The sequence below is a fragment of the Podarcis bocagei genome, assembly GCF_964188305.1.
Source record: "Podarcis bocagei genome assembly, chromosome: 3".
NCBI lineage: Eukaryota > Metazoa > Chordata > Lepidosauria > Squamata > Lacertidae > Podarcis > Podarcis bocagei.
In genome coordinates this window covers 39,929,070-39,943,682 of record NC_138127.1, presented here as the reverse complement: position 1 = coordinate 39,943,682, position 14,613 = coordinate 39,929,070, and positions in this window count along the sequence as shown.

Genomic DNA, 14,613 nt, shown 5'->3' with positions numbered 1-14,613 from the left:
TCAGTGTCAGGGTCTGAAATTGTTATCCAGAGCAACATTGATAAGGAGGTTGTTAGGATGATGATGATACTGATGATGAATTACATTTATATACTAGCTTTATCTTCTAATGATCTCAAAGTGGTGTAGAGTGGTACCTCGGGTTACAGACACTTCAGGTTACAGACTCCGCTAACCCAGAAATAGTACCTCAGGTTAAGAACTTTACTTCAGGATGAGAACAGAAATCGTGTGGCGGCAGTGCAGCGGCAGTGGGAGGCCCCATTAGCTAACATAGTACCTCAGGTTAAGAATGGTTTCAGGTTAAGAACAGACCTCGAGAACGAATTAAGTACTTAACCCGAGGTACCACTGTACATGGTTCTCCTCCCCATTTCTTCCTCACAAGAACCCTGTGAGGTAGGTTAAGCTAAGAGATGGTGACTGGCCCAAACTAACGCAGTGAGCTTCATGACTGTGTGGGGATTCAAACCCCGCCCTACCAGGTCCTAGTCCAACACTCTAACCATTTCGCCATACTGGTTGAGGAAAGTGAATCTTGAACCCATTTATCTCTTCTCTTTTTTTTTTCATTTTGGGTTTCCCTCTTTTGATTATGTAGTAAAAAAAAGGGGGGTAAAGGACCCCTGGATGGTTAAGTCCAGTTAAAGGCGACTATGGGGTTGCGGCACTCATCTCACTTTCAGGCCGAGGGAGCCAGCGTTTTTCCACACACAGTTTTCCAGGTCACCTGGCCAGCATGACTAAACCGCTTCTGGCACAACGGAAAACCAGAGCGCATGGAAACACCATTTAGCTTCCCGCCACAGCGGTACCTATTTATCTACTTGCACAAGTGTGCATTCTTTCTTTCTTTTTTGAAAATAATATTTATTACTTTTCCAACAATTTAAACACAACACTACAAAAAAAGAACAATACAATACAATACAAAAACACTACATAACACTGACACATTAAACTAACATAGCCAAACAAAAACAGTTAAAACACATCAAACAATTTCAGTATCTTATCTTTCATTCACTTATTTCCACGACCTCCTCACACCTCCCTTTTTGTATTCCACTTCTGTTAGTTGTTTCAGCAATTCCTTTCCATCTTCCTCTGTTTTCTATCCTATAATTATCTTAACACATTCTAACCTTATTTTTCCCTTTAATACTCTATTAATCTATTTATACTTAATTCCTTATAACATTTCTACTAAAGCCATATAACTTCATTCCAACATTTTTCTAACATTCAATTAATTTTGCAGTATTTCTATAAATAGTCTATAAAACTTTTTCCAGTCTTCTTCCACCAACTCTTCTCCCTGGTCTCGGATTCTGCCAGTCATTTCCGCCAGTTCCATATAGTCCATCAACTTCATCTGCCATTCTTCCCTGGTGGGTAAATCTTGTGTCTTCCAATACTTCGCGATGAGTATTCTTGCTGCTGTTGTTGCATACATAAAAAAGTTCTATCCTTCTTTAGCACCAATTGGCCGACCATGCCCAGGAGAAAGGCCTCTGGTTTCTTCAGGAAGGTATAAATCATCTCCCAGAATGTCTTAATCCTTGGGCATGTCCACCAAAGGTGAAAGAATGTACCTTCAGTCTCATTACATTTCCAACATTTATTGTCGGGCAAATGGTAAATTTTTTCAAGCTTGACTGGTGTCATGTACCACCTATAAATCATTTTCATTAAATTTTCTCTTAGGGCATTACATGCCGTGAATTTCATACCTGTGGTCCATAACTGTTCCCAGTCAGCCATCATTATGTTATGTCCAACATCTTGTGCCCATTTAATCATAGCTGATTTCACCATTTCATCCTGAGTGTTCAATTTCAACAGCAAGTTATACATTCTTGACAAATTCTTGATTTTTGGATCTAACAATCTGTTTCCAATTTTGATTTTTCCACCTGGAAACCAACTTTTTTGTCCAAATTGTATGCCTCCATTATTTGGTAATAATGGAGCCAATCTCGCACTTTGTTTTTCAATTTTTCAAAGCTCTGCAATTTTATTCTGTCTCCATCTTGTTACAGAGTTTCCCAATATTTCGGCCATTTGGCCTCCATATTGAGTTTTTTCTGTGCCTTCGCTTCCATTGGTGACAACCATCTTGGGGTTTTCTTTTCTAACAAATCCTTATATCTTATCCAAACATTAAACAATGCTTTTCTAACAATATGATTTTTAAACGCTTTATGTGTTTTTACCTTATCGTACCACAAATATGCATGCCAGCCAAATGCATTATTAAAACCTTCTAAATCCAACACTTCAGTGTTTTCAAGAAGCAGCCATTCTCTCAGCCAGCAAAAAGCAGCTGATTCATAATAATGTTTAAGGTCTGGCAGGGCAAATCCACCTCTTTCTTTGGCATCCGTTAATATCTTAAATTTTATTCGAGGCTTCTTGACCTGCCAAACAAATCTGGAAATATCTTTCTGCCACTTCTTGAAACAATCCATCTTATCCAAAATTTGCAATGTTTGAAACAAAAACAACATCCTTGGCAACACATTCATTTTTATCACAGCAATTCGGCCTAACAATGATAACTTCAAATTTGTCCATACTTCTAAATCCTTTTTCACTTCAGTCCAACATTTTTCATAATTATCCTTAAATAAATTCACATTTTGGGCAGTCATGTTAACCCCTAAATATTTCACTTTCTTAACCAATGTTAGTCCTGTCTCCTCCTGAAACTTCTCTCTCTCATTCACAGTTAAGTTTTTCTCTAAAACCTTAGTTTTCATCTTATTCAACTTAAAACCTGCTACCTGTCCAAATTCTTGAATCAGTTCCAATACCCTTTTAGTGCAGTGGTGCCTCGCAAGACGAAAAGAATCCGTTCTGTGATTCTCTTCGTCTAGCGGTTTTTTCGTCTTGCGAAGCAAGCCCATTGATGGATTAGTGGATTAGCGCTATTAGCGGCTTTTAGCGGTTTTTAGCGGTTTATCGGCTTATCGGATCAGCTGATAAGCGGCTTAGCGGCTTAGAAAAAGGGGGGGAGGGAAAAAACCCGCAGGAACTCGCAAGATATTTTCGTCTTGCGAAGCAAGCCCATAGGAGATTCATTTTGCGAAGCACCTCCAAAACAGAAAACTCTTTCGTCTAGCGAGTTTTCCGTCTTGCGAGGCATTCGTCTTGCGGGGCACCACTGTACTAGGTTCTGGTTCCTGTAAAGTCAATTCTAAGTCATCAGCAAATGCTTTCAGTTTGTACTGTTTAGCTCCCACTTGTATACCTTTAACCTCTTGGTCCTTTCTAATCATATTTAACAAAACCTCAAGGACCGATATAAAGAGCAATGGAGAAATTGGGCAACCTTGTCGTGTCCCTTTCTCAATCTTAAACTCTTCTGTCACTACATTGTTCACAATTAATTTTGCCTTTTGTTCAGAATAAATTGCACCTATACCATTTTCAAAACCTTGACCTACCCCCATCCCCTGTAGATTCTTCTTCATAAAACTCCAAGAAATGTTGTCAAAGGCTTTCTCTGCATCCACAAATATCAAGACTGCCTTAGTATTGATATTCACTTGTAGTTTTTCTAGAATATTAATTATATTCCTCCTGTTGTCAGACAAATGTCTGCCCAGGAGAAAGCCCGCTTGGTCTTTATGAATTTCTTCTGCTAACACCTTTTTTTAATCTTTTAGCCAAAATATCTGCAAAAATTTTGTAATCCACATTAAGCAGCGATACAGGGCGGTAGTTCTTGAGCTGTGTCTTTTCAGTCTCTATTTTTGGTATAAGTGTAATGTAAGCTTCCTTCCACGACTCTGGTGCCTTTCTCCCTTCCAATATTTCATTGCAGACTTCCTTCAATGGTTGTATTAACCATTCTTTCAAAGATCTGTAATATCTTGAAGTCAAACCATCTGGTCCTGGAGATTTACCTAATTGCATATTCTGAATGGCCCCTCCCACCTCCTGATCCATTATTTTGTAATTCAACATTAGCTGTTTTTCCTGAGAGATTTTGTGTAGTCCATTTATTTTCAAAAATTGATCAATGTCCATTTCTTTCTGCTTCTCCTGTGTATAAAGTTGTTTGAAATACCTCTGAAAACACTTCCTGATCTCCACTGGATTCTGTATATTCTTTCCTTCCAAATTCGTAATAGTATTGAGTTTTTGTCTTTTTTTTTCATTTGCCAGGCCAACAATTTTCCACACTTATTTGCCGATTCAAATGTCTTTTGCCTCATCTGTTTAATCTTCCATTCTATTTCCTGATTCGTCAGCTTCGTATATTGTGCTTGGTATAACTTTATCTCTTTCAGGATCTCCTGTGACTTTGGTTTTGCTCTCAGTTTCTTCTGTTCTTCCTTTATTTTCCCCAGGATTTTATCCTTTTTTTCATTCTGAATTCTCTTCTTAATTGCATTCTGTTGTATTAGGAATCTTCTCATAAACGCTTTGCTTGCGTCCCAAATTACTCTTTTTTTCCACTGTAGTATTCATGTTTATCTCGAAATAATCTCTTAGAGTTTTTTGGGCCTTCTTAGTCACCTCTTCATTCCTGAACAAAGTATCGTTCATCCTCCATCTAAAGGAGCCAATTGGCGTCAATTTCATTTCCATCTTCACAGCATTATGGTCAGAACAAGTTTTGGGGCAGATATCCACTTTGCTGATCTTCGGGACCAATCCCCTGGTTACCCAGATTTGGTCAATTCTTGTCCATGTCATTTTAGCCTCAGAGAAGAAAGTTCCCTCTCTTCCCAGAGGGTTCTTCATTCTCCAAATGTCAACTAAGTCCATACTTTCAGTCATGTCAAAAAAGGTTTTTGGTAGTCTACCATCTTTGGTGACTACCTGTCTCTGTGCCTTGTCCATATTTGTAGACACCACTCCATTCATATCTCCCATCAAGATCATATTATAGTCCATATAATCCAAAAGATATTTCGGGACGTCTTTAAAAATTTCCACTCTTTTTTTTTTAATATACATTTTTTATTAGTTTTACAAAATTTTTAAAACAATACAAACATATAAAAAGACATACAAACACGTATAGTTTCATAACCTTTTTTTCATAAACCTTGTTTCTCAGACTCCCCCATACCTCCCCTTTCTGCATCCCAATGACCAAAGTTTTTTAGCAACTTCTAGATATTTCTGTCAAGCCTCTGTCCTCTTAATCTTTCCTTCAGTCTAATCTTATATCGCTGTAACCCTTTCTTTCTCAAAACCTCGACATTCTAACATTCATCAAGTTTATAATAGTCCTTAAGATAGATTTTAAATTTCTTCCATTCTTCTTCCATTCTTCTTTTTTTTTCCCCAATGGAATGGAAAAATTTCCACTCTTGACTGTTGTACTTCTAGGTTCTTCTGGTAGTGCCAACCCAAGATTCTATCTCTCTCTTCTTTAGTTCGAAGGGTGATCAAGCAGTCTCTTATTCTATTCTTCTCTTTTTTCCCTCCTCTTTCAAGTCTGAAGGCCCTCACAATTCTAAACTCTTCTTGACCCAAGTCCAAGCCCCAAAAGTCAGCAAATTCCTGTGTGAGAAAGTCTGTCAAGCTTTCCTTCTCCAATTCAGGTAGGGCTCTGATCCTCAAATTTGTCTGTTTTTCTTTAAGTTCAATCATACCAAGCGTCAACTTATATTCATCAAGTTGCCTCTGTAGGGCTGGGACTCTCTCTCTCTCCAGTTGTGTTACTTTACATTCCACAGCAACGGCTTTCTCCCTGGCTTCCTCCACAGTCTGCCGTATCAAAGTAGATTCCTGTATCAATTTCTGGATGGTTTCTGTATTGGTGTTCACCTTTTGTCCCAGATTATTTATACTTTCTGTATTTAAATCAATTTTAATAGTTGCAGCATCCACTTTCGCATTTGTCACATCCACTTTCGCATTTGTCGCATCCACTTTCGCATTTGTCGCATCTGTTTTCTTGTTAAGCTGTTCCAATGAATCATTTATCTTATTTAATTGAACCGCTAAGGCCTCTTCTGTCGACATTCCTCTTGGTTTTGAGTGTACTGGTGCAGAAGCAGCAGAAGAAGAAGCAGGGAGGCCTGATGTTGAGCCTCTCCTGGGTTGCTGCCATGTCCTCCCAGACCTTAATGTTTTTTCAGCAGTTGGCTGCTCTGTTTTTTCCTTTCCATTTGCCATAACACTTAAAAGATTCAAGGTCAGTCCCAGAGTCTCACAGTTTTTTATCTTGCAGCTGGAAATTCCCCTAGCCCAGCTCTTGTAAAGCAACCAGTTTCAAAGGCTTCCACTAGAGGGAAACAGTTTCTATTTATAATAGTTAATAATGTCCTCTTTTAAACACAATTCAAACAATCCAAAGTTAGTTGCAGTTTTCAGTTACTTTTACTCCTTTTTAAAAGCAGCCGGAGACAGTAGAAACAATGTATTTCTCTTATTTTGCTAGCTGTCAATGAACGTTCTAAATGCTGTCAATGAACATTCCAAAAAAAAAGTCAGTCCTGCTAGCAGCCCGTTTCCAGGGTCAGAGCGGCGGTATTTTAGCTCTCTTCGCTCTCTCCTACAGGCATACTCAGTCTGCAACTTTCCCCCCTCTTCTCCTGCCTCCAAGGGGGGGGGGGTTAATGTTCTTTGCCGATGGAAATTTAGTCTTTTACAAAAGGCTTTCCAAGACTTCAGCTTGCAGCCTCATTGCTTTACTCTATTTACAAAAGGGGAAGGCGGACTTCCTGTATTGAACCTCCCCGTTTCGATACCAAATTAAACGTTTAAAAATCCAATTCTCCCGCTTCAGCTCTACTCACGGGTAATTACTTTGAAGTCAAATTGTCCACAGGAAAAAGTCAGTGCTCTCCGGCAACAGCTATGCGGCTTCGCTCTGTGGAAGAAGCAGACGATTCAAAGCACTGCACTGCTCACTCCACGTCGCTCCGGACCCCCGAAACCAGGTTTCCCCGCGAGTAGGGGAGGGGCAAAAGGTGCCCGCCGAATCCCATGCTCACAGGCTTCTCCCGCCTGTGATTTTTTGCGGGTCTCCGCCTTTGCCGTGGCGGCCAGACCCAGATTCCCACGGAGCAAATTCCTCCCGATCAGAGGAATTCCGCCATTACCGGAGGCACCTCCCCGGAAGTTCGCACAGGTGTGCATTCTAACTGCTAGGTTGGCAGGAGCAGGGACAGAGCAACGGAAGCTCACCCTGTTGTGGGGATTCGAACTGCTGACCTTCTGATCGGCAAGCCCAAGAGGATCAGTGGTTTAGACCACCGCGCCACCCGCCTCCCTTAATGCAGTACACATGGTGTGCAGCACTCAGGGATAAGTGAGGGTCCACCTCCTCCCTCTCCACCCAGATGGTAGCTAGGTTGGTCCCTGTGTGGCAAATTTTATGTGGACTGTGATCTCACCACGGGCTGCTTAATCTCATGTTTAGTTTGGAAATGCTTTAGTTCCTTTCTGAAATGTTCATAAAGACCAAGCGGGCCCTACCCTCCAGAACAGGAGAAAACAAGCTTTCTCCATCTTGCATGTGACAAGCTCTTCAGATATTTGAAGATGGCTATCATACCTCCTCTCCGTTTATTCAGGGAGAGCCAATATTGGGACAAAAAGTCATTATTTTAAATATTGAGACAATTCATATAAATTCTCATCAGCTAACAAAATTCTATAAAATAGCTATCTGGAGAGCCCTGAACTTTAGCCTTGAAAAGCTGATGTATTCCAAGCAACAGAAGAGATATCTCTCTTACGCCCACTCTTTTTTAAAAAAAAGATCTCAGAAGGTAAGTTTTTTATAAACAAAACTTCCTAGGTTCAAGCAGGGTGACTGAATGGCAAAATGTTTACTTTTTAAAAAGCAATTCTTCAGCAAGAACCCCAGGGTCAATCCCACACCTGCTCCATAAACATGGCTGAACAATTTTGAGAACACTTCACATTAGGTAGCATTATTTTGTAAAGCAGGGCTGACTAATCTTTTTTGCCTAAGGCCAACCTTCTGGGAGCTACACACCAGCATGTGTGTAGCTACGGGCTTGTGGACTCAAAGTGTCTACCCAGTCCCACACATAAATACAGATACACACCCACACATACTCTTTTCCTCTTCTTTGGTGATCACTTGTAGCTGAGTAAGATTGTCTTCCATAAACACGGTTTTAAAAATGAGTCTGTAAGTGACTGTGAAGGCCAATTCTGGACCCACACGTCCTTCCACAGTGGGGACATTGGTTCCCGGGCGGGAGTTGATCACGGTGTGAATTTGCCAAGCACGCCTTCCTCTTAGCATGTTTCTCCCGTGCATCCTGAGTTCGAGTGTCTTCAAAGCCCATGCCACCTCTGCCAAGCTAAGCAGTTGGCTCCTTACCTCTCTCACCCTGACCTGGCCACTGTGATCCACGTGACAGTCACCTCCAGACTTGATTATTGTAACTCACTCTACATGGGGCTGCCTTTGAGACTGACCCAGAAACTCCAACGGGTTCCGAATGCTGCGGCGAGACTCCTTACGGGGTCCTCGCTGCGGGATCACATTCACCCGGTGCTATACCAGCTGCACTGGCTCCTGTGGAGTACAGGATTAGGTTTAAGGTGCTGGTTTTAACCTTTAGAGCCCTATACGGCCTACAACCCTCGTACCTACGGGACTGCCTCTCCTGGTATGTCCCACGTAGGACCTTATGGTCTTCAAACAAAAACATCTTGGAGGTCCTGGGCCACAGGGAGGTTAGGCTGGCCTCAACCAGGGCCAGGGCTTTTTCGGCTGTGGCCCCGATCTGGTGGAATGCTCTGTCACAAGAGACCAGGGCCCTGCAGGACTTGACATCTTTCCACAGGGTCTGCAAGACGGAGCTGTTCCTGCGGGACTTGACATCTTTCTGCAGGGTCTGCAAGACAGAGCTTTGGCCAAGGCACAGTCTGACCCCCTCCTTTGGTAATCCTCACAGAACTCTAGCCCAATGGTTGCCATTAATTTGATTTTGAGTTGATTTTAAAATGAATTGATTTTAGAATGCTGTGTTACTTTTATTGTTAGCCGCTCTGAGCCTGGCTTCGGCTGGGGAGGGCGGGATATAAATAAATTATTATTATTATTATTATTATTATTATTATTATTATTATTATTATTATTATTATGTTTTCCAACTGGAGGAGCACTCGCAGGCCAGTGTTTCCCACTTGTCAGTGTTTATACTACATTTTTTAAGATTTGCCTTGAGAGAGTCTTTAAACCTCTTTTGTTGACCACCAGCATTACGCTTTCCATTTTCCATTCTCTGCCTCTGCTTCATGGGCTAGATACCATTGGAGCCTGGAAAACACAATGGTGGTCACCAGTGTTTTTTTCAAAAAAAAAAAAAGTTTAGGGGTATTCTCATTTTCCTACTCATATTGAAATACTGCCCCTCAATGAGGCCAAACTTAGATTCACAAAATGTTTAGGGGTATGCATACCCCTGCATCCTCTCAGAAAAAACCCCACAGGTGGTCACACAGAGTGAAGGGTTTGACAGTGGATGGAAAATGGAAAAGCTGCCTTTCAAGTTCTGCTGGGGCTTTAATAATGAAGTGTGGTTCTACTTACAGCTTGAAAGAAGAAAATATTGTATACTGTACACATCTAAACTAGGCCTCTTTGAAACAGAGTTGACAAAACATGAACAGAGCAGTCCTTGTGTGCACCAACAGCCTCCTGATTCAATAATAATAATAATAATAATAATAATAATAATAATAATAATAATAATAATAATTTATTATTTATACCCTGCCCATCTGGCTGGGCTTCCCCAGCCACTCTGGGCGACTTCCAAAAAATTATTAAAATACTGTAATACATCAAACATTAAAAGCTTCCCTAAACAGGGCTGCCTTCAGGTGTCTTAATAATAATATTCTAAAATTCTAATTCTAAAATATGTCACACACACACACACACACACACAAGTTGAATTGCCCCTATTATTTGAGGATAATAACGGCGCTGTCAGTCAGGAATGTCCAGAGTGAGGAAATAAAAAAATTCCTTCCTGTAGCACCTTAAAGACCAACTAAGTTAGTTCTTGGTATAAGCTTTCGTGTGCATGCACAATTTACGCTTCATTGGCAAAAATACGCTTACAAGTTAGGCAAAGCATATCTATCAGTCCTCCGTCTCTCAGCTACTTGTAGGTGTGTGCTGGATGTTGCCAGAATGGAGATGCCCTGTCCCCAACCTTGGTTTATGAATCTCCCCTATCCAAGCCACGCACAAGCAGGCAATGACTCCGCTTGTGTGTAACCTTCTGCTCCTCCCACTTCAGTCCTCTTCTGGACCTGGAGATTGGAAGAACACGATAGGTGGAAGCAGAAGGAGGAGGCATGAAAACCCTTCACATTCCAGCAGCCTGACCTGCCTCTGCCTCCTCCTGTGCCTGGTCTTCCCTCTCCAATCCTGCCTCTCACTCTTGTCTCCCAGCTGTTGCAGATCCCCCCAGTTCAGTCTCCAAGCCGCCTTCTCCTGGTGTGCCCACCCATCAGAATCCAGCCACCGCTCCTCAGTGTCCAGTCAGCCTCTGGCAAGCACCAAATAAAATAAATGACAGCATGGGGCTCTTCCAGCCAGGCACCCTTTTAAAAGGCACACAATCTTTGTATGTACAAGAATGCAATGCTTTTTCCAAACAAAGCTAATGGAAACAATAATTTCTGACACAGTCTTCCTTCAGGGAAAAACAATGTCTTCTGACTTTGTTAGAGACTTAGAACTCAAACACATTAGTAAAGAAAAAACAAATCGAATGCATTTTAAACATGCAATACCAGATGGCGTCAGTGAGCAGGAATTGTTTGAAATGACATTTCCTATAGGATCCCCCCTCCCTTCAGTTAAAACTATCTAATTTCTGACTTATTTATAGCGCCCCCCCCTGTGTTTAGATCCACCCATAACCAACAGCCTTCTTAGAAACCACTAAAGCTTTACCTGAATGTTCAATGCAAACAGTTCAAAACCCCAATTTAGCTGCTGCGTCCCCTCCTAGTATCTCCTCCTTTCTAAAAGATTAAAAAGCCAAGGAGGCCATAGATTCAGGAGCAGCTTTTCAGGCCTTAGACTGAAAATAGTGCACTGAAAGCATTTCCCCTGAGGAATTATGGGACTGATAATATGGTGTCATGGTCCCAAGCAAGATATGTCATTTCACAGGCCCTCTGATGCTGAGGAGAGATGTCACAGAACCTCCCTTGTGTCTGCAACAGGGGCATTTATTTATTTACTTGTGGACTCAGAGCTGCCCCAGAATATAATGCGTTCTGCATGGCTCATGGAATAAAAGCAACAATGAAAGTACAATATAATGCAATGGCGATTATTACAAACTAGGCAAATAAAGATCCAGGCTGCTTGTTTCCCCTGCTTGTAATCCTGCCTATTCCATGAGTTTTAGTCACTAGGCTGTCAGGTTTCTCTATTGTGGGTGGCCTGACATTAAAACCACGTTCCATTTCAGGATCTGAGAAGCTGTGTATTGAAATTATGCAACTTCCTGGGAAAGAAACTCACGGAAAAGGAGGTGGATGCTGTTGTGGATCAGGCTACATTTAGTAAAACGAAAGCAGATCCCAGGGCAAACTATGAGTTCTTGCCACCGGACCTCATGGACCACAGCAAAGGACATTTTCTTCGGAAAGGTAAGTTAATGGTAGATCACACTGACTTGGTGCTGCTTGCAGAATCCATGACATATTCACCTGACAATTGCATCTAGGGATGGAATATATCTGGAGGTATGGATATTTATTTGACCACCACAATGCACTTTCTTTCTGTCTGCTTCCTGAGCCAGGCACTGTTGGAGACTGGAAGAACATGATGACAGTCGCACAAAATGAAAGGTTTGACAGCGTTTTTAAGGAGAGAATGGAAAAGCTGCCCTTCAAGTTCTGCTGGGACATCCATGATGAATTATGAGTCTTCTTCCAGCTTGAAAGAAGAAAATTGTATACAATGTGGGACACGACTAATCCATAGCTTTTGTCAATGGAGAGGATAAAAAACCCACTTAAAACATTCTTTGTGCATCACAATATGCTGTTCATTCTAAAATATGCTGAATATGTTTATTAAATGTCTTTCCTATTTACACTGGCACCTTCTTTCTTCCACAATGAGATGTCGATAATATACTGTTTCTGGGGAAACCCATTTTTTTAGCCCTGAATCAGAGCCAGTGTTAATCCATGGAAAACCCAATGGCTGTCTACTCCAATTTAGCAGTAAAGGTCAGGTTTTCCCAGGAGAAAGCAGCGGAAAAAGCCAAAGGTTGGATGAACAGCCCTGTCTCTTTCCTGAGTAAATGGTTTAGTTGGGCTTCTTGGAGCATGGCTAAATTGGACACTATACTTGAGAATATTTCTAGGAACTTTTTCTATGTCTTGCATGTGTGTACCAATTGTCCAGATCTTGAGAATTTTGCAGGAGTCCATCTAGAGCTGTGTTGGAACCAAGCAAGAAATATTATGCATAGAGTTGTTTGCTAAGGTCCTTCTCTAGAACAGTGTGTCATCTGTTATAGCATCTGCCAATCCATGTGCTGCAAATAAATGCTGGAGAGCTGTGATTGTTGGAACACATGTTGGTGAGTATTTCAAGTCATTTTGACTAGAAGTCTTCCACAATTTCACTTGGGATGGATCTATACACAGGTGGGGGGGCGGGACCACTATAAATAAGTCAGAAATTAAATTGTTATAGCAAAAGGGAAAAAAAGTGATGTAAACTAGCAAAGAATTATTTTTGTTCTCTAGTGCCATCTGGTGTTGCATATTTATAATGCACTCAATGTGCTGGTTTTTTTTTTTACTAATGTAGCTGAGTCCTTGGTCTGAAAGAATGATGTGTTGCCCATACTTTGAGATGAGCAGTGCATTTTTCTTTTAAAAAAAAATGTTCAGGGGTACTCTCATTTTGACTCAAGAAAATCGCCATTTTATAGTTCGAATTGAGAAAAATAAATACAGTAAATGGACAAAAGTACAAGATTCACAAAATGTTTAGGGATATACGTAGCCCTGTGTCCCCCCAGAGAAAAAGACACTAGAGATGAGGAACTTGTGACGCATGTAGTCCATAATATGCACTCACCCTGTTTTGTGTTTTATGGCACTGAACAATCACTTTAAAAGCTTCATTCATAAACAAATTTATTAAGAGGGTAAGTCTTCATGAATACAGTTTGATTTACTTCAGGTAAACATTCAGAGGACTCTGCTGCTTGTTGCTTTCTCACCTTTGGCCCCTGAAGAATGGTTAGGTAATTGGCGTGACAAAGTCTGATTCCAGAGGAACTCACCTGACTCCAAGCCCCAAAGATGATAAACTTTGCAAGGGGCCCGAAACTTTGACCCGAGTGGATTTGAACAAGTGGTTCAGTGGGGGAACTTATTTGAACTTCAATATAAAATTGCCTCACAAGCATTTTAGATGGAGAAAGCACTCGATTCCTACTGAATGGCAATGATTAATCAGAATTCAAGCCCATGCCAGCCTATAGGAAAAAAGCTGCACCTTTATACTGTTTGATAAGAGACAAGTTTGATAAGAGACAAGTGCACCCAGAATGTATTATTTGCATGCTTTGACACACATACTCTACAGTTCAAACAGCAAACACGATCACGTGAAAAAGCACAGATTCCATCATTTGCAGCTTATAAGAATACGTGAATAAAAATGGTTCTTTGTACTCTTCCAAGAGTTTAGCAACACACACATTCATTGAATCTCACATTTTAGCCAGACTCTGGTATTTATAAACTGCCCTAATATGATTTAGTACAGGTTATGCCATTCTCTGCTTCTTCAAAGTCTTTAGAGTATCGATGAGTGACTCTTATCTTTTTTGTTTCCTCTCACTTTTTCACATTTCCACTGTTCTTTTTGGTTCACTATACCTCTGCACCAGTCTGTGTTTTTTAGAAGAAAAAAGTTCATGAAAATTTTTAGTGTCAGCATTTTTGTGTGCATTTCTCTTGATATACAAATTTATAGACAAACATGTTTAATACACACACAATGGTTTTTCTTAATATAACACTTTCTGGAGGATTTTTGGCTAAAATAAGCATTATATCATATTATTTGTATAATAAACATGGTCCCTTTCTGTTGGAAAGCTGTTTTGCATAATTTGGATATGTGTGAATTTTGATGGATGAACTGTAGCTGTATTTCTGTTCACATACTGTTTCAGGAAGTTGAAATTTGGTTGACACATTAAACCATGTGTAAATACATGTGTATTTGCACATTAAACCTTGTGTAAATACTCTTTAAAGACACTGCCTTTCAATATAAGCTCAGAGTCTTCCTTCTGTGCCTGTAGATGTTTTTCCTCAGAGTGGATTTTACACACACACAGCCCAGGAGTCACACTCCTAGCCAGCTGAACCCCAGAACCAAACTCTCCCCTCTGCCCTCTAATTCTCTCTATTGCTTTTTCTCTTGATGTCCAAATTGCTGACTCCACCCACCTCTGCTTAGCTGTGCCCACACCCAGGGACACTGAGTATATGGGGTGGAGGGGGCTTCAGCCCCCTCAATATTTGGGGGCATAGGGCTCAGACCCACTTGAAGAGGAGATGCGCGTGGTGCAGCCCAGTTGAGGAGAGTGA